This window comes from Periplaneta americana, chromosome 8 (genome assembly GCF_040183065.1).
Source record: "Periplaneta americana isolate PAMFEO1 chromosome 8, P.americana_PAMFEO1_priV1, whole genome shotgun sequence".
NCBI classification, from domain to species: domain Eukaryota; kingdom Metazoa; phylum Arthropoda; class Insecta; order Blattodea; family Blattidae; genus Periplaneta; species Periplaneta americana.
The window spans coordinates 5734125-5761192 of record NC_091124.1 but is presented as its reverse complement, the minus strand read 5'-3'; the positions used below and the strand labels follow the sequence as shown (position 1 = coordinate 5761192).

The 27068-nt window shown below is 35.8% G+C and overlaps 1 protein-coding gene and 1 long non-coding RNA gene across 2 annotated transcripts in view; both read left to right on the top strand.

Annotated features, from left to right (window-relative positions):
* The window catches only part of LOC138704432 (uncharacterized), a 534140-nt gene that overhangs the window by 492206 nt on the left and 14866 nt on the right, over positions 1 to 27068 (top strand). The window lies entirely within an intron of this gene.
* LOC138704431 (uncharacterized) overlaps positions 1 to 27068 on the top strand; it is a 42549-nt gene that overhangs the window by 615 nt on the left and 14866 nt on the right. The gene's annotated exons all lie outside the window — the stretch shown is intronic.

The following is a 27068-nucleotide window of genomic DNA, read 5'->3' as shown; positions in this document are numbered from 1 at the left end:
GAGGGAAAACCCCGGAAAAACCTCAACCTGGTAACTTTCCCCGAACGGGAATCGAACCCGGGCCACCTGGTTTCGCGGCCAGACGCGCTAACCGTTACTCCACAGGTGTGAACTCGATGTATTTTCAGAGTAACAACAAAAACATAGAATACACTTCAGCGCATTTCTATTTCTGGCAGATCTATCTCTCTTCTAAGGGAGTGTGTTTTGTGTTTGTACTGTGTTGTCTCAAGTGATCTTGTTCCATGCTTACGTGTGAATGTCCAGTATTGGTTCGTAAGGTCGGCAGCTTACTGCATCGGACGAATTTCCCAGAATGCAATCTAATAACAATGCGTGTAATCAGATCCGGACAAAACCGTCCTGTCCGAGACAGAATGTCCGATGCAGGAAGCTGCCGGCATAAGAGACAGGACGGAATGTACCGAAGAACTCAGTCCTACTCAGTCCTTGAAAGTTGCTGCAATGATGCAAATATGGCAACGCTTGTCACTAAGTGTTGCAGCAACAAAATGGCCGCCCCCATGTAATACACTGATAGTGTATGTAGCGCTATAGACAATTATTATTATTATTATTATTATTATTATTATTATTATTATTATTATTATTATTATTATTATTATTATTATTATTATTATTATTATTATTAGAAAAAATCCTCTATTAGTATTTTTAGAAATTTGCTTCGATTAGTGATATTAGGCCTAATGTTATATATCATCTTTTAAATCTATCAATAGTATTAATTTATTTCATTTTTCTTTGCAACACTTTCACACATAGATTTATTGATTTATTTTATTGGGTTATTTTACGACGCTGTACCAACATTTAGGTTATTTAGCGTCTGAATGAAATGAAGGTGATAATGCCGGTGAAATGAGTCCGGGGTCCAGCACCAAAAGTTACCCAGCATTTGGTCATGTTGGGTTGAGGGAGAACCCCGGAAAAAACCTCAACCAGGCAACTTGTCCCTACCGGGATTCGAACCCGGGCCACCTGGTTTCGCGGCCAGACGCGCTGACCATTACTCCACAGATGTGGACCACACATACGATCCACAAACAGGCTGTACATAGAGAGCTGCTTTCTGCATCTCCGCGTTGTTTCTGTTTTATTTATTTTTTGGTATAATTCAAGCATTCATAAGATTCGGCGTTGTCTTCCTCTTGGAGTCACAGTTTCTTCTTTCTTTGTGCCAGGGGTTTCCATTTGTCTACTTTTTCTTTAAATTTCAATTTCACGATCCTAATTCAAGGATAGAAAAATATACAAGGTTAGATTATTATTATTATTACTATTATTATTATTATTATTATTATTATTATTATTATTATTATTATTACTACAGTTAAAATTAGACCTAGGTACTACTTTCACTTTGCTGTCCGATACAAATTCCGGTCATGGCCAGAGCTTCTTTCTGGTTAATTCATAACACATGACATGTATTGCGGAGGGTGGCAAACCCACGTGCGCTTCGGTCAGTCACGTGGGCTCACTGTGTCTACGTAGTTGAAAAGTGGTCGGTGAATCTTGCCTGGAGCTCTCTAGTTCAGGTACAGGGTGGTTCTTTTTAAATGCACGGCATGAACCTCAGCTTCACTTTAATTTCGAGAGAAGCCACGTTAAGGAATTTAATCGCTCTTAAAAGTCCATCGCTATTAACCATGTTCGACTCCTCCCTACGCAGTTAGGCCTACTCACAATCGCATTATTTGGAGCACACACAGAATTTACGAATATAGGAAAAGATATTGCTCCCTTCATCCGCCTACAAATATACAACCAACACACCGCACGGGACTGACCTGTAGCGAATGGAGATGATTGGCAATGCTACTGCTGGATGATAATCGTTGACGAAATTGAAACCCTGCCACATGTCCTTGGTTCCTGTCCCTATGGCGAGGTTCTCCATTGCTCAGGTTCTACGGGATTCCGACTTCGCGGTGTAAGCAGAAGTCCTGGGTTATGATAGACACGCTGGCATTCAGACACCAACAACAGGTTACATTATCTATCAGATTCGAATCCTACAGGAATCAGCCTGAAGATTGCACTCTGAAAAAAGAGCTATTCAAGAACGTAGGGCCTGTTCTTTATTACGCTCCAGAATGCCAGCTTAACTTAATTCATGCTGTCATTGGTGCACGACGGACGATAACCAACCAGTTTGCGAACGCCTGCAAACACTTCAATATTGACAAGTCGGTGATGAAGAACATTTTTCTCCTTGCATTGAAATAGCCTACTCCATTTACATCCTGCGGAGTAATCTATTCATCTCTTAACTACTTATATTGATTTATGCTCGACCATGCCGAAATGTAGTAATTATACACCTGGTAGCAGCCCTTTAATGGACCTCATTAAAGTACACCTATTCATTAAAGTTCAGGTGTTCCACCAATCAGAAAACACCATTGTAGCAACATGAAAGCGCAAGTATCGATTATTCTCGGATATGCAATCGAAAGACAACTAGCGAAACGTCACGGAGGCTGGAAATCCAATACTGTCGCAGAAGGTTATGTTCTGTTACAATAATAATTAGCGTTAATTGTAAATAATATTCAAATAAATTCAATTTGTCATCTCGTTTTTCAATGTCTAAATCAACTTCAAGGTTATATCAAGATTAATCTTTATTTTACTCTCTAGATTATATCAAAGTCGTCGACCTGGTTGGCAAGTTGGTATAGCGCTGGCCTTCTATGCCCAAGGTTGCGGGTTCGATCCCGGGCCAGGTCGATGGCATTTAAGTGTGCTTAAATGCGACAGGCTCATGTCAGTAGATTTACTGGCATGTAAAAGAACTCCTGCGGGACAAAATTCCGGCACATCCGGCGACGCTGATATAACCTCTGCAGTTGCGAGCGTCGTTAAATAAAAACAAGAAAAACAAAAAAAAAAAAAAAAATCAAAGTCAATGACATCTGTTTCTCAGAAAAAATCAATACTTTCGCGTCTGCGCACATCTCACAATTTACGAGATATTGCACAAGGTCAGTTCCGCTCCCCAGTCAGATAAGAATAACATGAATACTTATGAATAATTTCAAGTTAGAAATATGGCCGAGCATAAAAAGTCGTATGAAACTTGCCTATAATGGTAATTAAGACGCTCGTATGAAAATTATGAAACTCGCTTGCGCTCGTTTCATAAACATACTCGCGTCTTAATTACTACCATTATAGGCTCGTTGCATAATGTACTATTAACGGTCTACTGACGTGAAGGCCTATTACGTATTTTTCTTTTTCTTTCATTTACTGTTGTAGTGTTTGTTTGTATATTTTGTTTGTAAAGGCAGCCCCTAGTTAAGGAAGTAAAATAAATAAATAAATAAATAAATAAATAAATAAATAAATAAATAAATAAATAAATAAATAAATAAATAAATAAATAAATAAATAAATAAATAAATAAATAAATAAATAAATAAATAAATAAATAAATACGGCAGCTTGACCAACCTAACGTGTTCTTGAATGTGTGTAGTTGCACTGACAAATGGATCAACGGACGCCTACGATCGGCGCACCCGCAACACAATCAACACCTGCACTATCGTGTGAGTGATATCGCGACCCCCGAGTCTCTAACGCTCGCTCAGCGTCCATTTTCTTTATATAGTGATGACAAGTCTGTGCCTTGAATTTCGTCATCGCAGTCAGAAATAACAATGGCGCTTGATCGGGAATGCTATCGGATCTCGGAGATTGAAAGCGGCTACATCACAATCAGACGAGCGAGGATCAATCTCGCCATGTCAAAATGCCCCGGCCGGGTACAGCTCGGCGCTAAATATAGCCGGGCGCGGGGCCTACTCATGTATTGAGGAGCGGAGAACCGTGCCAATGCAATATGGAGCACACGTAACACTGCAGAGAACTGAACCCCGATACCTGTAGGATGCTAATTGTTCTCGTCTCATCCCCGCTGAACAATAACCACGGATGCTATAGTGAAGAAAACGGAGCTCTGTGCCACTTCGTTCTCCTTGTGTAGAGAAAAGACTATTTGGAAAGTCAAAATGACCATTTTTTTTAAACTTTCCCGGCCTCTACCGTCCACATGCCCGGGTGTCCTTCACACTACAGATAGAGTTCGAGGATGAAACACGACCCGCATCCCTTTACCATTTGTTTCTTTCCTTCACTTGCTATTGTTCTTCTCATTCTTCAGACTAAATTTTTATCAACAGTAATCTCACTAGATGTTTTGATTTATCTAGAGAAAATCAAAACTCGAGTGGGATTTAATTGACTATTTCACGATTAGAAGAAAGTATATAAAGATTAGAAGTAACGAAATACTCCAATACAATAAAATATTAATTGACTTACGAAAATACAACTGTCTTCAAATGTATTATTGTACCATCTCAACATTACAAATATTACGCTAGATGCATGCTAGATGGCAGTAGTGTCTTTATACAGACACTGTAATGATTACTATTCAATAAATCTTAATAGGCCTATTAAACAATCTCTGATACGTGACTATCCATAATATCATATAGCAGAAGTTCTTTTTATCCTCTCAGAGCAGAAGCTATAACATAACCTAACTAATATACACAAGTGTTAGAAAAGTTTTAATTAACGACGATGACATAAAAAAATAAACAGAATAATTTTAAAAGGAATAATTATTGAATGTACAATTTTCAAATTTGAATGTGGTTGGTGGTTCAATTGATGTTATATTGGACGTGTGCATAATAGAAGTGGAACTCGTTGATTTAGGCCTACATGGTGTATTCAACTTATTCAGGATTTCCGAATGGTGCTCTTCATTTATTTGTAAATCGGATTTCAGAAGATGCATAGGAATGATCAGTGATTTTTATTAATTCTTGTTCTTGAATGCCAATGCGAGTCATATTTGAAACTGCTGTGCATCGACTGGAGTGGTTTGTAATTATATATATATATATATATATATATATATATATATATATATATATATATAGACATCCAGACCAGCGCAGTTTCAAATGTTGGCAAACAAAGAAACAAATGCTACGGACGCGATAAAATTAAACAAATGCTAGGGACGCGATAAAATTAAACAAATGCTAGGGACGCGATAAAATTGTGCGATAAGCAGCCATGATTGGTTGAATTACGTCCTTTCGTACCGTTTTATTGGTCAAAAGTAGTATGACGTAGTAAGAGTGTAATAGTCAAATGGAAAATTTTAGCCTACTATTTTTCATTCCACTCTGCGAACTTTTGTTTTATTATTCTAACTTGTTCATTTTTTTTTCAACAGGCTAACTTATTCTCCTCACACTTTTAAGGTTAAATTTTCGTTTATTATTCTGATACTACTCCTGTTATTGTCAGTCAGGCAAATTTGTCATTACTCATTTGCTATTTCTGTCTGTTTCACTGAGGTCAATTGTATTATTCTTCACACTAATCCGTTGTCCCTTCTCATCCTACAGGTTATTTTTACTTGTTTGTCACATTAACATTTTGCTCTTCCTCTTCTGCTAACTAATTGTTTGCTCTTATTCTTCAGGCTAACTTGTCACGCTTTCTTCTCACTTTGAGGTTACGTTCCCTAGGTTCCTATTCTTCAGGCTAACTAGCTTATGTTGTCACTGGTTTTCTTCTCATCTTGAGATTACGTTCCCTAGGTTCTCATTCTTCAGGCTAACTTGTCACTGGTTTTCTTCCCATCTTGAGATTTACGTTACCTAGCCTCTAATTCTTCAGGCTAAATAGACTAACTTGTCACGGGGTTTCTTCTGATCTTGAGGTTACGTTCCCTAGGTCCTCATTCTTCAGGCTAACTTGTCATTGGTTTTCTTCCCATCTTGAGATTTACGTTACCTAGGCTCTAATTCTTCAGGCTAAATAGACTAACTTGTCACGGATTTTCTTCTGATCTTGAGTTTACGTTCCCTAGGTCCTCATTCTTCAGGCTAATTAGGTTAACTTGTCACTGATTTTCTTTTCATCTCGAAATTATGTTTCCTACTTCCTCATTATTCAGGCTAACTAGTCACTGGTTTTTCTTCTCATCTTGAGGTTACGTTCCCTAGGTCCTCATTCTTCAGGCTAATTAGGTTAACTTGTCACTGATTTTCTTTTCATCTCGAAATTATGTTTCCTACTTCCTCATTATTCAGGCTAACTAGTCACTGGTTTTTCTTCTCATCTTGAGGTTACGTTCCCTAGGTCCTCATTCTTCAGGCTAATTAGGTTAACTTGTCACTGATTTTCTTTTCATCTCGAAATTATGTTTCCTACTTCCTCATTATTCAGGCTAACTAATCACTGGTTTTTCTTCTCATCTTGAGGTTACGTTCCCTAGGTCCTCATTCTTCAGGCTAATTAGGTTAACTTGTCACTGATTTTCTTTTCATCTCGAAATTATGTTTCCTACTTCCTCATTATTCAGGCTAACTAGTCACTGGTTTTCTTCTCATCTTGAGGTTACGTTCCCTAGGTCCTCATTCTTCAGGCTAATTAGGTTAACTTGTCATTGGTTTTCTTTTCATCTCGAAGTTACGTTTCCTATTTCCTCATTCTTCTGGCTAACTAGTCACTGGTTTTCTTCTCATCTCGAGGTTACGTTCCCTAGGTCCTCATTCTTCAGGCTAACTAGGCTAACTTGTCACTGGTTTTCTTCTCATCTCGAGGTTACGTTCCCTAGGTCCTCATTCTTCAGGCTAACTAGGCTAACTAGTCACTGGTTTTCTTCTCATCTCGAGGTTACGTTCCCTAGGTCCTCATTCTTCAGGCTAACTAGGCTAACTTGTCACTGGTTTTCTTCTCATCTCGAGGTTACGTTCCCTAGGTCCTCATTCTTCAGGCTAACTAGGCTAACTTGTCACTGGTTTTCTTCTCATCTCGAGGTTACGTTCCTTAGGTCCTCATTCTTCAGGCTAACTAGGCTAACTAGTCACTGGTTTTCTTCTCATCTCGAGGTTACGTTCCCTAGGTCCTCATTCGTCAGGCTAACTAGGCTAACTAGTCACTGGTTTTCTTCTCATCTCGAGGTTACGTTCCCTAGGTCCTCATTCTTCAGGCTAACTAGGCTAACTTGTCACTGGTTTTCTTTTCATCTCGAAGTTACGTTTCCTACGTCCTTATTCTTAAGGCCAACTTGTGAAAAGTGACACATTTCACAATTTTTCTTCTCGCCACAATGACTTGCTGTTTTCATAATTCTTAAGGATTTTTTTCATTGTAATTCTTCAGGCTAATGTGTCACTGAATAACATTTTATTACTTTTCTCATCGTACAAGCTAACTTTTCTTGTTTTCATTCCCATATTCAGGCTAATATATATTCAAATAATATTTATTGGTTTATTTATCGAAGTTTACACACTTTTATGGCCTGCACTCGATATTCCGATTTGCAACCGGGCGGACACAACGCAATTCCTCTGCATGAAACTGTATGACGATTTTCCGTAATAGCGAACTGATCCCAAATAATAGACTGTGTGCTTGTCTGGGATCCGATAAAATTCGAACTGAACAAAATACGCGAAATTTATACGTATGCTAATAAAAAATATTTTTCACCACTCAAACGCAAAATTAAAATTTCCAGGCCGAGTTTTCACACTACATTCAAACTTACATTTTAACAAAAAGGGAAGTGAAATTTGAAGGCGCAAGATGAAAACACACTGACCTCAGCAGAGTAGGAAGACTACTAACATCAATATGGAGTAACGGTTAGCACGTCTGACCGTGAAACGAGCGGTTTCGGATTCAAATCCTGGTTGGGGTTATTCCGGGGGTTTGCCTCAACCAATTGAAGCAGAATTGCTGGGTAACTTTCGGCGTTGAACCTCGGACTCATTTCGCCATCATTTAATTCGCATAACATCAGCATTCGAACCAAAGCCCGGATTCAGTTCACGGTGCGACGTGCTGTACTTGTACAAGAGCGTACCGTTCTGCTACCCGTAAGCACAATAAGCCTCAGGCTGCAATGTAAGTCTTCGGGTCCCTCCTCCGTACCAGAGGAGCTTCAGGTAACTCCAGTATCATCAATATAGGCACAACACACTCCACTAATTCCCCCCCCCCACACCCGATTACTCGTATTACATGAAAAGTAAATTATGTGTACTGTTCGTTGCAGTATCAGCATTCCTTCCTTGTCACAAAGGCTTACCCATTTGTTACGCGTCAGTGAGTCAAAGGAAAGTCTTACATAATATATTATGTTGTATCATTTCAAATGTCTTGATTTTAGAATTATAGAAAACTAGTGGCTTGTGCAGCAAATGCTGCAAACTAAGTTCATTAGGAGTTCAAATTAAAATTTTTCAAAATTATTTCCAATGAAGAATACCAGATATTATGGAAGTTATTTGCTTCCATAATAATGAAACATGCCCCTCTGAATGGTTTTCTTTGTGCTAAATTAAATATATGGAAAAGACCTATACCACTTGATTAATAACTATAAAATATTTCATTTTTAATAACAATATTATCTTACTTAAGTTTTGTATAGACTACTATATAGCCGTCACTCAGTAAATATTATAGAAATGAAGATCTAACTTCAGATATTGTCTACGCCTACTTATATAACCCCAATACTTATATAACCCCAAAAGCGTTCACTTTCATATCATCAATAAAGCATCAATCTGTATAATAAGTTACAAATACATCATGGCATTCACTATAATAATATTTCATTTTTAATGGTAATAATGTTATCAAACATTCTTAAGTTTTGTAGTTTTTAATATCCAATACACAGACAGCTGTACTCAGAAAATTACACACTAGAGAATCTGACCTGTAAATAATTTTTAGTAAATATTGAAGTTTTTAATAACCAATACTACAAAAACATTCTGAAAAAGTTACACAAATGAAAATCGACATATTGCTATTATGATGTCAGAGAATCTGAGCCATCTGAACTCTAAATATATCGTAGCCTTCGTGTGATATTGTTTATTGTAGTGTGTTTGTGTTTTGTTTTGTTCTCTATTTCTGAAAACTGACGACAGATGGATTTAGGAAAATAAGAAAATGATAAAGGAAAACTGAAATTTCACTGAAAACTACTATTTTTCTGAAAAATTTTGGGTTCCAAGCTTCAAAATTAGGGGTCATTTTTTTAAATCCGTTCAGCCGTTTACCTGTAATTTTCATTACCAGTTCAAATTGTATATATATATATAGCATGTTCAAACCAGAGAATAAGAATTCATATTTTATTTGGATGCATATAAAATAATTTTATTTGCGTATGCTTTTTGAACTATACTGCAAGGAATAACCTACAACGACAAAATCTAACGCACGTGATAAGAGAAATGACATGACTTCTTTCGAAAGGCCTAAAACGTATAAGAAAGCATAAGTGTCATTACGCGAGGTCAATATCTTGTGAGGCAAGGAGTTATCTGCACGTTCCTTTCAAAGTATGCTAAATGTGAAGTTCATAGTCGGCACAAAATACCCAACTATCAAATGATGAACTTCACAAGCTCTCTAGTGTGTGAAGACGAGACTCCGCAGCCGTGAGCGCTCCCTGACCTGGTTAAACAACTCCTGCGTACTAAAAATACACCACAGGAATAAGAACACTGTTAAATCATCTTGGAGCAGGGATGGGCAAATTCCACTCTCCGAGGTAGGTAGAGACACAACCAACAAGCAGAAACCACTTATGAAACCGAGATATCCTTATGTTATATGTTTCTAAATTTGTACCGGTACATTCTTTAATAAATCACTGAAAAACAAATGTGAATATAGGAAGTGGAGTGAGTACGAAATTATTATTATTTTTTATTTTTTTTTGCGCACCATTTTTACGTAAATAACGAAAATAAAAACTAACATGCCACATAACATTATTTTAAGAAATACAGGAAACAGGCATGAATAATATTCACCATTCTTAATGATCTTGGGATAGAAAAGAACGTATGGAATAGAAATTACATACAAATGTGAGTGTAATAAACAATAAACAAACCATCTTCGATTAATCATTTCAAAACAACGTGAATATAGCGTGGATTGTGTAGGAAAATAATTTCTTATATGTTGCTCCCAATGTGCATCATTGTTAACTTATGAAAACAAATGAAAATTAACATGGTATATAAACATTATTTGAAGAAAGATAGGAGATATTAAGTAACATTCATCGTTCTTAATGATCTTTGGATGGAAAATAACAATGAAATATGTATAAAATAGAAATTACATACAGGTGAGCATATAAAAAACAGTAAGTAGAATCATATCTGATTAATAAGCTTAAATTACTCCAGTTTAGTGTAAGAGTGGCCTATATCTAACGATGTCTCTCAGCAAATTACTTAATTATTTAAAAACAAAAAAAATCGTGTTAGAAGACTGAATTTGTGTATTTTCTCTGAAACTATCCAAATATTTGTATGCAGTCTTTTACATTAGACTGCCGAAAATTGCTTTATAGCGCAACATTGGCAGTGATAAAAGTGAAATATTCGTTCAGCGGGAGTTGGATACTCTACATTGACCCAAATTCCTACCTGATAAATGAAAGCGCCAGTAACCCCTGTTTATAAATAGTTCGGGTCTTCTTACCTTATACCCTAAGACTGAACCTATTTTCTAGCGTCCACGCCTCCATTCACTATCTGCAAGAATGAAAACTTGAATATGTAAACTCAAGCACAAAAATTGAACTTCAAATAAAAAATGACAATCGATAAATAAACCCAAATCAACCGGAGTACCAACACGCGAAAGAAAAACGCTACGAACTCATGCACCAACTCAATATGTTATTATTGTTATTATTATTATTATTATTATTATTATTATTATTATTATTATTATTATTCTCGATCCTGCCTGCTATCTACCACGTTATTTCAACCGATTTGCTTCAACCCTTTTGCAGTATTCTCGCACCCGTGCTCTGTGTGTTTATTTCTTTTCTTCAGTCCACACGCTGCCTATTTTCAGTTGAGATTTTTCCTGGAAGTTCCGAAATGCTCTAAGTTTCTTTGTAAGTGGCTCGCGTTCTTGGATGTCTTCCTAAGTAATCCCCACTTCTTGTAGCCTATATCTCTTTCCACTTCTTTGACCCAAACTCCTTTAGTTTTCTTACTCAGAAAGTAATCAAACATCCTATTAGTTAACCTCATTCGGGCCACATGACCACAGAAAAGTGATCTGATCGCGTCAGTTATCGTGTGCAGAGTTCATTGTTATGTCGTCTTCTATATTCACCGTTTTCTTTAATCGGGCCCAAATCTTTCTCAGGATTTTACTTTATTTATTCTTATTGTTATTATAACTATATTATATTATTATGAAAGTTACAGGATATACGATAGAGGTCGCTGGAAGATCACCTATATATATATATAATTTGAAATGGTAATGGAAATTACGGGAAAACGGCTGAACGGATTTTAATAAATGACCCCTCATTTTGAAGCTTGGAACTCAAAGTTTTTCAGAAAAATAGTAGTTTTCAGTGAAATGTCAATTTTTCAACATAATTTTCATATTTTCCAAAATCCATCTGTCGTCAGTTTTGAGAACTAGCTAATTGTATTTCAGAATAAAACAAAACACACACTAAAGTAAACAATATTACACGAAGGCCATGATCTGCAAGAATGCTGACATATTTAGAGCTCAAATTAAATTGGTTATTAAAAACTTAACTTACTAAAAATAATTTACAGGTTCGATTCTGTGGTGTGTAATTTTCTGGGTACAGCTGTGTATTGGATATTAAAAACTACAAAACTTGAGGTGGTTTGATGACATTATTACCATTAGAAATGAAATATTATTGTAGTTAATATCATGATGTGACTATTTTTCATTAATTATACATATTAATTCCATATTGATGATATGAAAGTGAAACGTTTTGGAGTTATATAAGTAGATGTAGAGAATAACTTAAATTAGATTTTGATTTCTATATTTTACTGAGTGGCGGCTATATAGTATATGTTACTGAAAGCTATAAAACTTACGTAAGATAATAATATTATTAAAAATCAAATATTTTTATAGTTATTAATCAAGTGTGGTTGGGTCTTTTTCATATATTTAATGGCGGTGTGGTGTATATATTTATATGCGTGGTTCTCTTCAATATTGGCTCGAGGGAGAATATCTTTCATTGTTATGGAAGCAAATAACTTTCCAAATGTCCAGTATTCTTCATTGAAAATAAATCTGAAAAATGTTTATTTGAATGTCTGATGAACTTAGTTTGCTGCACAAGCCACTAGTTTTAATAGAATGACGGAATAAAATTTACAGTGTAAACATAAGAAATATTGGAGACTGGCGTCACAATTGAAATGTGCTCGTAACTTTTTCCATTTACGTGTGTCCCGATTAGGGAGATATTATTCCAATTAACTATTTTATACTTAATTTCGCGATATTCTATCTCATGGGCGCCCAAACACTATCAAAAGAGGGGAGGGTGACGCACCTCCTCCTATTCACGCGTTCATGCACGCTTTATGTTTAAAACGTCTACATTAATTCCTCTCTTTCAGTGGCGGCTCTGCGGTTGCAATGTCATTCTTGATTTATGAAAAGACAATAACAGGCCAGTATACTTTTCCCTCTAGCTTAACTTTCTTGGGTTGATTTTTATGGCATGATTTACGTTCAACCGATTCATCAATATTTGTTTCCAAGAAGTGCAGAGCCTCAGAGCTCAACTGTCTGCCACTTAACACGCTGCGATATTTACTCATAATGCAGTCCGGGTTTTGAAAATGTTTCTTCGTCTTGGGCAAGAGAAAAATAAGTTAGTGATTTTATTTTTTCGTTTCAGTTTCGCGAAAGACCTGCAGTTTTAAACATATCTACTAAATTAGGGTATAATTCCTCAGCTAATATTATGAAGCAGTCTTTGATTAATTCTCCTTCACTAGAGGGCTTCAAATTTTTAAAAAAGTTCCTCAATTCTATATGAAAGCTTGACATCATCTTCAATCTAGAACATCACATCACATCACATTTAAGAAATCGTCAATTGTTATATTATAAAAAACCAAGCACTTCATCACATAAAAATTCACCAGTGTTAAAAATGTGTTCAAATTTCAATGAAATATGTAAAACATGGGATCGAGATTTCTGCATTTCTTACATGGAATACAAACATTTTCTTATTAATATACTGAAGGTAGTTGATTTTATATAATATTGCCATTTGTTACTCTGTAATTTTCCAATTATAGCTACATTTTACATTTTTGGCTATGATATCTATACTTAACTATTTTTCATTTATTTTATTTTGTATTTTTCATTTATATCTATATCTGTGTCTTTTATTTAGGTAGTAGCTATTTGTCTGCTCTTTTTTTTGTCCTTTTCTCATTTTTCATTTTAATTTGTATTTACACTTGTATCCTGCATTTGTATCTGCTTCATCTCTTTTTTCATGTTATATCCAATTCTATATTTTTTTAAACGAATATCTGTACTGTCTATTGTAATTGGGGCTTTGCCCTGTTAAATAAATAAATAAATAAATAAATAAATAAATAAATATATAGATAGATAGATAGATAGATAGATAGATAGATAGATAGATAGATGGATGGATGGATGGATGGATGGATGGATGGATGGATGGATGGATGGATGGATGGATGGATGGATGGATGGATGGATGGATAGATAGATAGATAGATAGATAGATAGATAGATAGATAGATAGATAGATAGATAGATAGATAGATAGATAGATAGATAGATAGATAGATAGATAGATAGATAGATAGATAGATAGATAGATAGATAGATAGATAGATAGATAGATAGATAGATAGATAGATAGATAGATAGATAGATAGATAGATAGATAGATAGATAGATAGATAGATAGATAGATAGATAGATAGATAGATAGATAGATAGATAGATAGATAGATAGATAGATAGATAGATAGATAGATAGATAGATAGATAGATAGATAGATAGATAGATAGATAGATAGATAGATAGATAGATAGATAGATAGATAGATAGATAGATAGATAGATAGATAGATAGATAGATAGATAGATAGATAGATAGATAGATAGATAGATAGATAGATAGATAGATAGATAGATAGATAGATAGATAGATAGATAGATAGATAGATAGATAGATAGATAGATAGATAGATAGATAGATAGATAGATAGATAGATAGATAGATAGATAGATAGATAGATAGATAGATAGATAGATAGATAGATAGATAGATAGATAGATAGATAGATAGATAGATAGATAGATAGATAGATAGATAGATAGATAGATAGATAGATAGATAGATAGATAGATAGATAGATATATAGATAGATAGATAGATAGATAGATAGATAGATAGATAGATAGATAGATAGATAGATAGATAGATAGATAGATAGATAGATAGATAAATAAATAAATAAATAAATAAATAAATAAATAAATAAATAAATATTAGAAACATAAGAAGCTTGTGGATTCAAATTTTTAAGCTTCTGTGATTTGTCTTCGCCTGTAAATAGGTGATCCTTAATAATAATAACACAAGTATTGTAAATTAGATTAAAACGCGATTAACTCATAAGGCATACACTAACAATTTACAGTTTAACGTCGCTGTTTACATGCCTGAGACAATATGTTCACCATAGATATTATGGTGTTATTTTTTGAAATGGCTGCAATGTTATAACGGGAGACACATGATACATGTTTACTGGAAATAAGGCAATACGAAAGTATTCTTCTTCCCATTCAACACAGAAGTTATATCTCGATGCTGCAGACGATTCTTCACTCATGTACATCCGCCACTGCTCTGTCGTTTAGAAATACGAATATGAGTGGAGCTCACTAGTTGCATAGTTTAAGGGGAAATTCATCCACGGGTTAAAAGTTCTAACTAATTGTATTGTATTTATTAACATTCCATGGTATTCATACATTGCTTACAGCTAGAATGTGGAACAAGTCAAAAAACTTAATACTATTATAAAATCTTAATATAGTCACAGTTTAGATGAAATATATACAGAAGAGGTTTACAATATAGTCTACTAGTACAACACATAGTTTTAGTATCAATTTCATGAAGTGTTATTGAATGTCTTGAATTCACCTACAGAATAGAAGGCGTGAGAAATTAGGTACATCTTTAATTTGGCCCTAAATAATTTTATGTTTTGAGTTTCATTTTTTATATCGATAGGGAGGCTATTAAAAATTTTTACTGCCATATAACGCACTCCTTTTTGATAGCACGATAGACTTGCCGATGGAGTATGATAGTCATTTTTGACGTGTATTTATGCTGTGAACTGTTGAATTAGTTACAAAGTTTTCACGATTACATATGAGGAAGATTATTAATGAAAAAATATAGTGACAAGCCATGGGCTTTATTTGTAGTTTTTTGAAAATAGTCCTACACGATTCCCTAGATTTGGCACCTACTATTATTCTAATTACTCTTTTTTGTAATAGAAATATACTGTTACTATCTGTGGAATTTCCCCAGAATATTATTCCAGAACTCATTACCGAGTGGAAGTACGCAAAGTATATTGTTTTCAAGGTATTGATATTTACTATCTTTTGCATAGATCTAATAGCAAAACAAACTGAATTTATCTTAAAAGTATTTATTTCAGTCACTGACTTCACAGCATATGTTTAAGGTGCTACACCTTTACATTACATATTTAAAAGACGTATGAACGTTTTCGTTGGTCTACGCCAACATCATCAGATACGAAGTACATTTCAGCAATATCAGTGCTCTGTACATAAGATCTACAAATACAAAACATATTTAGTGGCATGCAAAATGAGACATTAAAAACCAACATTGCTGTGATACACATTGACATTCTATATGACTGCCTTGATTGTCACTTACTTAAAATACAGTCCTCACACAACCACCATATAATCAACATCTAAGAAGGCACGTCTACACTGATTAATTCTGATGATTGACTTGCGCCATAACACACGTTCATTACAATTACAGTATTGGACATCGACAATACATTGCCATATTTGAGGAACAGCATTACCGACAAAATCAAATATACATCATTAATCAACATCAAACAACCCAACGAATAATACATTGGCATTTATAAAACCATATAAACTTGAAAAATATTCAAATAATTACGTGACACAAACCATGGTACATACGTTTCTGAATGGTGGAAATATATATATTATTGCGAAACAGAAATAAAAATATAATAAATGTAATTACTGTAATTTTGCAACTCTTCACACTCATAATTTTTATCTTAGTTTTATATTTTATTATTTTTATCACTTTTAAATCATGTCATTTTATTATCTCATATGTGAAGACTTGCATTTATATATATATATATATATATATATATATATATATATATGTAAATCAATATTTTTGTATTCCATACGTGTATTTTAAGTAAGTGACAATCAAGGCAGTCATATAGAATGTCAATGTGTATCACAGCAATGTTGATTTTTTAATATGTCTCATTTTGCATGCCACTAAGTAAGTTTTGTATTTGTAGATATTATGTAGAGAGCACTGATATTGCTGAAATGTACTTCGTATCTGATGATGTTGGCGTAGACCAACGAAAACGTTCATACGTCTTTTAAATATGTAATGTAAAGGTATAGCACCTTAAACATATGCTGTGAAGTCAGTGACTGAAATAAATGCTTTTAAGATACAATATAGACTTCTCTGAAAATTAAAAATGAATTGCAAAAAAAAAAAAAAAGCTGAATTTAGTTTCGGGTAATTTCTTTAATATGATTTATCCAATTTAACACATTATCGATTTTTAAGCCAAGAAATTTGGTTGTTGTTGTTTGTAATAGGGATCGATTGTTAATTATTGTGCTAGAAATTTGCGAGGTTGAATTTGGACAGGATTTAAATTGAATTATGTTAGTTTTGTTACAATTTAATACCAATTTATTGACTGAGAACTAGTCACATATTTTGAAGAAAATTTCCTCTCTTGAAGATTGGAATGTGTTCGAGTTATTGGCTGTAATTACTATACTTAAGGGGAGAGGATAGTAATTTTTAAAACTTTTTTCCTATTTGGTGTCAAATATTAATTTTTTGTATGTAGAGAGCTCATGGCTATAGCAACTCAACCAAATATAAATATTTTGAAAAAAATATTTGGGAGCCAGATTTGAAAAAAAAATGTACCCAATGCAGGATTTTACTAAACTCGATATATCTAAGCCATTTTTTAAGATAAATTCAAACCGTTTGTTACAATTTATTTGTAAAAGCACGCTCTACAAACTGTCTGTAACAGAATTTTGATATTAGTTCCTAGATTTGTAAAATAAACAATTAAAATTTAATGACATTTTTTTATTTTCTTTCTTGCAAACAGAGAGACTTATTTTTAAAATGAAATCAATTAGGGAAATTCCGTTACAGAGAAAAGTCTCCTAGTAGTCTAGAGAATGTGTATTCTAAATTTCATTCATATATCTTTAATAGTTAAAAAATTATATCGATTTTTGTCTGGCAATGTAGCAAAAAAAAATAAAGTTCCAGAAACGGCAATGAAAGGGGGTGTGATTTAATAATCCAGAGCGCAGAAACTTTAAAAATGGCGTCTCAACATCCAATAAGGGCACAGATACCCACAAAATGTTATACAATGTATTCCACACACATCATAGAGTATTTTAAAGAAAAATTTGGTTTTGAAAAAAAAATGAAGTTCCGGAAACAACAAACAAAGGGCGGTGTGATTTAAAAATCCAGAGCGCAGGAAGTTTAAACCTGGCGTCTCAACAACCGATAAGGGCACAAATACCCACAAAATATTATACAATGTATTCTACACATATCACAGAGTATTTTAAGGAAAAAAAGTTTTTTTTGAAAATTTACTCATTTTTCACCAAAAAATACCATCCTCTTCCCTTAAGTCATCTGCAAATAATATGGGATGACCTACATCTTTTATTGGGGGGAGCAAGATCATTTATAAACACTAGAAAAAGTAGGGGACCTACTATTGATCCTTGAGGAATTCCACTCACTGTTTAGTCCTTTAGGATAAGTGAACAGAAATTGTGTAATCATAAAGCAGAAATGTTTAACCCTCACGTCTAACACACAGATTGTTTTAGTTAGCTCCTCTTTGAACTACAGGATGTTTACGGGAAGGGGTGTGCAAAATGCGGCCGTGAAATGTATAACACGGACAATATCGAATTCTGGATTATTCGATAGTACTCTTCAAACACGATTCTGGCTCCGGCTATGTTTATTCTATGACAGTGCCAAGAATCAGTTCGATATTTCATCTCTAAAGGTCACCAGAAGCTCTCAAAATAAATATTGTCACACTTATTTGTTGGCTTGCAGGCGGGATGACGCAACCCGTGCGACGCGTTCCAGCTACATCTAACACTGCTCGTCAATTAAATTACATACGTACAGCCTTACAGTCTTACAACCGGCTTCAACATCAAATTAGCGACGGTTGATTTCTTGACGTCTCGTTGGACCAGAAATGTTTCATCAATGTCTTTAGTTCCAGTGCAGAGTATTTAAGAAGGCCACGCATGGGACTTGAGCAGAGACTGCAAGGCCCGTAACACACTTAGAGTTTTCGCCAGCGAGAAATGTGTTGCGAGAAAGAGGCGAAGAGCCTTCCTCCACACACTTGGCGAGTTCTCGCTATCACAGATCACACCTCGCTATGATCATCTATGCACTGCCTTCATGCAGAAAGCATTTATCTGATTATAGTAATCACTCGTTGGGGGAAATATTACAGGTTATGTATTTACGTATATTGTCGTACTTAAATATATAACCTGTAAGTATATTGTTGTACTTTACAAATTACGTACGAACGCTATGTTGAATCTGAGTATTCAGATGATGAGGAAATGGAGTTACATGAACATATTTTGTTAATGAAAAGAAGAAGTAGGCCTGAAATTAAAGCCAGAAATATCTGAAAGTCACATTGTATCTTACGAAAATAACGGCGAGTTTTGGACTCTGGTTTCGATTTGAATGATGATACGTTAGGCGTTATTTCAGGTTGAATGGACCTCAGTTTTTTGCCATTCATGATATGATAGAGGATTCTTTGTTATGTTCTGATTAAAATTATGTAAACTGTTAAGACATATAGATACATTATTTCAAATGTTTAATTAATACTATTAAACCTCATCAAAATATATCCCTATTTATTTTCAGATAATCTGATGTCTCCAGATTTCTTCTTTAAGTTTCGTGTTTTTATAGTTTTCATCCCGTGTATCATATAAATAGGTCTACGGGTGACATCGTACAAGTTCGATAAGTTTCTGACTGAAATTATTATCAGCCATCTTTCCTCATTTAAAAAAAAACAATACAATTAATCGCCATCTGTGATATATTTTTCTACGTTCAATCGTCATAAAGAGTATAAATGTCAAACATCTTTGATAAATGTGTCAAGAAAATCGCTGAGCTACCGATTCCAGCGAGAAACTCGCGCGAGGTTTTGCCTCGAACGAGAATCTCTTCCACTGTGTGGACATCCATTTGAATCCATGTTATCAATTTTTAAATTTTCTCGCAACACATTTCTCGCTGGCGAATTTGTGCAGACGTGATCCTTATTAGGACGAATGGCAAATCTGTATAGCTAACATTTGTTTCTGATGACCTTCCTAAGCACTCTGTACACGAATTAGTTACTCGGCTAACTGACGCCAGTAATCGAGTGGATCTTATTAAGCGAGACATTGACAGTTGTTAACTTCACATGGACTTGGAGTTGGTGTTCAGTGTAATTTAATTTAATTACTGATCAAACGGTCCTTATTTGTCCGTGGCGTTAAACAAAGACAGCTGTTAAATGTAACAACAGCTACTATGTGGCCAGATCAACAAGGAGGGGAAAAAATACCTGAAATTCGATCTGAGGTCATTTCCCGTGTTGTGTTTTTTTAGACGGAAAACAACGCTGTGTTTCAAAATACGAAATTTTTGTGTACAACTATTTTAAAGAAGCTGAAAATAACTTTGGAATTAGACTTAGTCTCGCTTTAAAGTTAGATCGAGTCCTTTGCCCCGGCGGGCTAAGTATAGACGCTCCCTCCGTACAAAATTTCGCTACACATTAAAATTCCTGCTAATTTAGAGTAAGCCATTCCTCCTACGCTAAACCCATCGGTCCCCGGTTTCTTTCCTACACAAGGTCAATGTATGTGAGCCATGCTCACCACACGGTCTGGGAGTCCTATAATTGTGTTAGATTATAAGCCTCGCGGGCCACATGGTGATGAACTGCTTCAGTTGAAACAATTACTGGAGAATTAAACTCTAAAACATTAATGCTTCTTAAAATACAGCAGCGTTTCTATTTGCATTGTTAGCGCTGTATTTATTTGCTTTTCCAATGCTAAAGTTGAGATACTGCTGTTTTAATGTAACATTTTGGAATGGTGAAGGAATTGAAATGCTCTGTGAGCGGAGTGCTGTGGAATTCTGTGTTTTGCTAGCTAAAGTGCTTCAGCTCCAGGGGCGGCCCGTCCCTATGTGCTACAGTACAATGATAATTTTTGCTCATATAATGTATTTGCAATACCACATAGTATTTGATCTGTCATTTGACAATTTCCCGTGGTTATGTTCATGACACGTTATAAAGTGTTTATTCTTCGCTCTTCGCTCTTTGGTGCCTCAGGGGGTTCGTTGTGCTACTCAAAATCTACATGAGAATGTAGACATTTAATGCGCATGTGCGAAGCTGAAATCACTGCCCTGATTGGCTATTTTTACGCGGGAAAGTGCTGTAGTCAGCTTCAGCACTACACAGCTTGGAGATTGCAAAAGTAAAGCGTAACGAAAGAATGCTTGTTTGTGGAAGAACTCGGAACTATGTACAATGTATTTGGTAATTCAAGTGTCCGATTGCTGCTGCCATCTACCAGCTTTTTGAGGTTCCTCTTGAATCAGTCAGCAAGCGACGGAAAATGGAATCCCAGAAAATTAAAGTCAAGGAAGTATATGACCGTATAATTCAGGAAAATACTTATCTTTAAGCTACCTAGACGCAACAAAATTGTTAAACAGCAAATTTTTTGACAATTTTTCGCATAATTTTCCTGAACGCGTACTTGAAGTTGCTGTCAACAGCTATACTGTACTGAACAAAAGAGTGTTAAAGACACAACTTGGAGTTCTATACGGAAGACCCGACTTTCGGAATATAGATGGCTGTTCACTTGTTACAATACATAGCCTCCAACAATTCACAGGATCCATTCTGTGAGGTAACGAAGTTGTTAAATATTTTGGTTACAACACCAATAACCACTGCTCAGCCAGAAAGATGTTTTTCTTGCTTAAAACGTATAAAAACGTTTTTAAGGAACACTATGTCCCAGGATCGTCTCTCTGCTCTTGCAATACTGTCAATAGAAAAGAGTATGATGTCCAGGATGGAGGGTTTAACACCAGGGCAATTGACAAGTTCTGCAGTAGGAAGGAACGTCGTACGGATTTCATATTTCGCCACTAGGCGAGTCTCAAATTAAGATAAATACATATAAGTGTATACAGTAGGCCGATATAGAGATTGTAGCACACTCATTATTTTGACTACCAGCCGCTACTGTTCAGCTCATCGACTGAAGAGATGTGTAATCACCAAAGAGAGCAGATGGGGTACGTTATCAGTGGACACAAGTTTACTATACCGAGAGATTTGATTACGTCACGAGGTGGGGGAAGAGGTCTTACCTACAAGGTACAGTCATTGCACACACAGAGCTCTCTGATGTTATATGTGCTGTCTTTGATAGTTTTCAATACCTGTGCATTTCCTGGGGTAATTGAATTTCCTGTCTTCTTCATATTCTTCTTTATTGTTCCTTCTACACTATTTCCTGTATTTACTTTTTTCCTATCGCAGTCCTTCTAATTAGTTGTACTTGTGTTTACCGTAAGTGCAAAGCATTTATTTGCATTTACAATACAACACAGTTTACGATATGCCGAAAGAAAAGAAGCCTCGGCATGTACAATTGCAGCGATTTGTTGAGGAGTTCGGATCGCAGCACTTTTCCACGGATGGGAATAACTTACATGCATGGTATGCAAAGTCGATCTACTGAGGAACAAGAGACACCATGTACAAAAACACTACAACTCTACAAGACACAAGGAATGTTTTAAGTTGCTGAATTCGAGAAAAGTCGAAGCTATTCCCACGAGTTCAAATATGGAATGTGATTTTTACCCAAGACTTGGGCCACATGTTCGTTAGGGCAAATATTCCATTTAAAAAACTTAAACATCCATGTGTCAGATCATTTTTGAAAAAATATACAGGTAGAACACTGCCCCGACAATCTACTCTGCGTACGGGTTATTTAGCAAAATGTTATGAAGATGTCTTACGTGAAATTAGAGAAACCTTAAAAGATAAAAAATTGTGGGTATCTGTAGACGAAACGACAAATACTCCAAACAGATCCGTTGCTAATGTTATTGTTGGGGCACTTCAAACTGAAGGTGTGGGCAAAATGTTTCTATTGACATCCGAAGAGCTAGAGAAAGTAAATCATGTTACCATTGCAGCTCTGTTTGAAAAATCAATGCGATTATTGTGGTCTGACGAAATGAAAGCAGAAAAGCTTAATGAAGTATATTGTCGTGCACTGTAACAAATGCAGTCATGAAGAAGAGCAAAGTAGTACAAAGTAAAATACTATGTTTTCTATGTTGTTGTATTTATATACAATAATTGTTCTTATGTAGCTACATTAATATCATGTAACACAGAACTATGTATGTTGTAATTAAATGTACAATATAAACCAGCGATGCCCAACCTTAACCGCAAGAGGAGTCGGCGGATTTACCTCCACCCTCTCTTTACGAAACTACTACGCATTCATGTACTCATGACGTCACAAACTTCTCTTATTACAGTGGCGGCTTCAGTTAATTTCAATGTCATTATTTTGTGATGGAAAGAAAATCAAATAAGCATCTTGAACACTTTTCTGTTAGTGGCTTTGTTGGCACTGTTTACTTCCAACCAGTTCGTCAATGTTTGCCGCAAAGGATGAACAACAGAGTCTTAAAAGGTGGACCAAATGTTCGTGCCCTACTCTATTACGAGATTGGCTTTTTATTTGATTCATTCTCGAGAACATCTGCTCGCAGATATATGTAGAACCAAAGATTGTCATTAAATTCGCAGCAAACATTCGCAATCTGGGAAATGTTTCCCTGGGTAAAGATTTAAACGAATCCCAACCTTCTTTCTGAGGACATTTCGTGGCTGTAGAATTCTGCAAAGCAACTAGCTCCATTTGCAGAATATGCGGAGCATCTTTGCAAGCAAAATTGAACGGGTTGTTAAAAAGACTAATTTTCGCCTCTATTGTTTTCAAGTCTCGAAATTTGGACTCGAAAGTGTCATATAGTTCCTTTATAATTGTTACATATTTTTCTAACAGAGTGACATTTATTGTAAAAATTGATTCCAAGGAATGAAAATGATATAAGTCGCCAGTTTCCAGTTGACTTTGCCATAGTGTTAATTTTGTCATAAATGTATTCACTGCGTCAGATAAACTAATTACGTTTTTATCTTTCCCCTGCAAACTCATATTTAGGATATCAAGGTGATGAAATAGATCGGTCGAAAAAGCCAGGTCACACAGCCATTCTTCTTGAGTTAGTTCTGGAACTTCATGGCCCTACAAATCATAAATATTATAAATTATAACAAACCAGTTATATTTTAGGGGTACGTTATAATGGATACTAAATATGAGTATTTTACATTTTTATGCTTACTTGTTTTTTCATGAAGTTATTTATCTCACATCGTAGCTGGAAGAAACGTCTTAACAGGGCACCTCGACTGAGCCACCTGACATGACAATAATATGGCATATTTTCATAATGAGTTCCTAGCTCTTCTAGCAACTCTTTAAATTGTCTATTGCGAAGGGAGCTTGATTTAATAAAATTCACGCAGTTCACAACAACGGACATAACATTATTTAAAGCAACTGATTTTGCACATAAAGCCTCCCTATGAATTATGCAGTGTATAGACAAAAAATCAGAGGACATATCCATATTCCTTAGAAACTTCCTTAGTCTGCCAATAAAACCATTTTCATCCCCTTTCATCGACGGGGCCCCATCGGTCGCAACACTAACTAGTTTTGCCCAAGGAAGTTCTAATCTGCAACCAACATCTCGCACAACATTGAAAATATCTTCACCACACGTGTTTGTTTTAAGAGAAACTACGTATAGAAGCTCTTCAATAATACTAAATTCACTAGTAACCCCCCCCTCAAAAACACAGCCAATTGAGCTTCATTAGTTCTGTCCGTGCTTTCATCCAACGCTAGAGAAAAACATGTTAATGATTTTATTTTGTCCTGTAACTGTCTCTCTATATCACATCCCAATTCTTCCACACGTCTTGTCACGGTATTTCGAGACAGACTTAGTAACTGAAAAGCGGGTATTAAATTAGGACAAACTTCTTCGGCTGCTATAATTAAACAATCTTTTATGAACTCCCCTTCGTTAAAAGACTTCATATTCTTTGCAATGTGTTCAGCAATTCTATAAGAAACTCTAACAACATTGCCAGTACTGAAGCCGTCAGGAGTTGGTGCTTTCTTATTGTTTAGTTTCTGTAATCTTGCTTCACCTGCAAGTGAAATTTATTGATTAGATAGTCAATTTAAAACTCAGCAAATATATTCAAACTCTAATAGCAAGTGATGTCAATGATTGCTTACCTGACAGAATATGTTTGCCATAATCAGTATGATGGTATTTTTCGAAGTGCCGTTTAATATTATATCGTGAAACCCACGATAAATGAGTTTTGCAAATAAGACACTTGACCGTCGTTTCCTCTGCAACACAAAAATATTCTTCCTCCCACTCTTTCTGGAAAATGGTATGTTTGGTTGCCTTGGAACCTGCCATTACAGTCAGCCGCCCCTGAGTGAATAAAAGTAGGGGAAGTGGTTCATGCCTCCAAACGAAGGAGGTGGGGTAAAGCCACGCTGTGACGTCATTTGCTCTTATGAGAAGGGGTTGGGCATCGCTGATATAAACAATAGGTTATTTAATATTATAACGTGAAATTACTGGATAGTAAAGATAATTTGCTGCAGGAACTGTACTCTAGTCGTCGTTATTGTAGCGACACGATGACATTCCCCCCTCCCTTCCTTGCTCCCTAATACATTACGATATAGTGCGTACACCAAATGCTCTCTCTGGTAATCACTCCTAGCTCAGCAGCGACAGACGAAAATGTGGAGGCAGCACAAGCGCTACTCATCTGTTTGTGACCCTGACAGAGGGCTCGTCATATTTTGCTTACATGAAAATGAAATAATTAATTATGCAGCCTTGTAAGATATAAAACTTCTACTTTCACTTTCTCACTAGGTGCTACAAAACAGATGCCTAGATTTCCCGGGGATCTTTGTTGCCATGGCAGCTGGTATACAACGAAGCACTGGTCGAATTTTATTCATATTCATTCTGAATCAATTTAACCGGGACTGCTGCACATCATACATAGCAATTTGTCGTAAATATTGAGTAGTCTTTCACTTGAAACACGAGGTGGCGATGAACTCAAAATTGTTACTTTTTCTTTTAATATTGTTTCTTGTGTAATATGGAGACATAAATAAACTGCCCGGTATGTCCCCAGAAACCAAGTTTCGGAGAAATGAATTATTACGTACAAATTTATTGGGACTTTTCGTTGCGGATTTTTTAAGCCCAGCACAGAAGTGACCAGATAACGAAGACTAATAATAATAATAATAATAATAATAATAATAATAATAATAATAATAATAATAATAATAATAATCCGAGACGACAACCCATGAAGGACCATGACCGACCAGCCGGCTGCTGGCCTCGCGTCCACATGCCGAAGCAGAGGTGGACGATCATCCAACCAGAATGAAGATCTCGTGTGGTTAGCACGATGATACCCCCAGCCGTTATAGCTGGCTTTCGTAACCGGATTTCGCTACCTATCGTAGCTCCCCAAGTGCATTACAATGCTGGGTGGGCAGCGGTCCCATACACTGGCCGAAATTTCCATGAGAAAATTTCTTCCCCTAAGTGACTTCATTAAGGTATACAGTATATTCTCAATAATAATTAAAGAAATCAATCAATCATCCGCTATAGTCCAAGCAGCACCCTACAGAAGTCGTCCACTCATGTCTGTCTTGGGTATATTTCCTCCAATGCCTTATGCCCAGAACTCCCACATCCTTTCTAACGACATCGAGCCACCTTTTCCTTGGTTTGCCTGCTCTCCTTTAGAACTCTGTGCTCCTCATAAGCATCACGTGTCTCAGCAGTCAGTTCGTTTCTCCGTACAGATCGTGCAGTTCCCAGTTGGTCCTGATGCGGCAATGACTATAAACAGTTCTGTTATTCAGGGCATATCCAAAGTCCGGTAACACTTTCAATATTATATTACACAAAAACTACTTTCAAACACACGTCAGTTTAAAGTCAAACTCTCGAAGTTATTCAGCCGCTTAATTTTCAGCGACGAAGCGACATTCCATACGAGTGGGAAAATTAACAAGCACAACTGTCGTGTTTGGGGTACACAGAAACCTCACAGAATCATTGAACATGAGCGTGATTCACCCGAGGTGAATGTTTTCTGCGCGTTGTCACAACGAAAACTGTACGGACCTTTCTTCTTCATTGAGGCTACTGTGACTGGACATGTTGGAGCAATGGTTGGTGCCTCAACTTAGACAAGATCTCGATGACGATTTCATCTTTCAGCAAGATGGGGCTCCGCCACATTTCCACAATGCAGTTCGTGCTTACCTGAATACGGAGATGTCTGATCGTTGGATAGGACGTGCTGGAGTAAGGGACAGATGTTTCATGACATGGCCACCAAGGTCACCCGATATGACTGCATGTGACTTTTTTCTATGGGGTACCTAAAGGACCGTGT